We start from the raw sequence: 319 nt of genomic DNA, 5'->3' as shown, positions 1-319 counted from the left end.
AAAGGTCCTGCCTGGAGGAAACTGCAGATTCCACTTCTGTGGGGGCTAACTGCTTCCTTGCAGTCAGGACAAACGAGGTCACTGGAAACTTCCAAAGACAATGCAGCCGTCTTTGCCAGGCTGGAGGAAGAGGGCCAGCCCCGCGGCCGGTGAAGTGTCCCCCCGCGTGGGCGCTTGGTCTCTTTTTCGCTCCCGCCGACGTGCCTGCTGTTTTCCGGTCCCAGGGGACAGCTCCCGGACTTCCGCCCTCGGGGCAATAAATATAAAAACTTCCCCCCAGCCCCCTGCACCGACAGCCAGCTTCATTCAGGCCACCAAC

Source organism: Bison bison, unplaced genomic scaffold (genome assembly GCF_000754665.1).
Source record: "Bison bison bison isolate TAMUID 2011002044 unplaced genomic scaffold, Bison_UMD1.0 scf7180017864473, whole genome shotgun sequence".
NCBI lineage: Eukaryota > Metazoa > Chordata > Mammalia > Artiodactyla > Bovidae > Bison > Bison bison.
The sequence above is the reverse complement of the archived record's forward strand: the minus strand, read 5'-3'. Positions refer to the sequence as shown.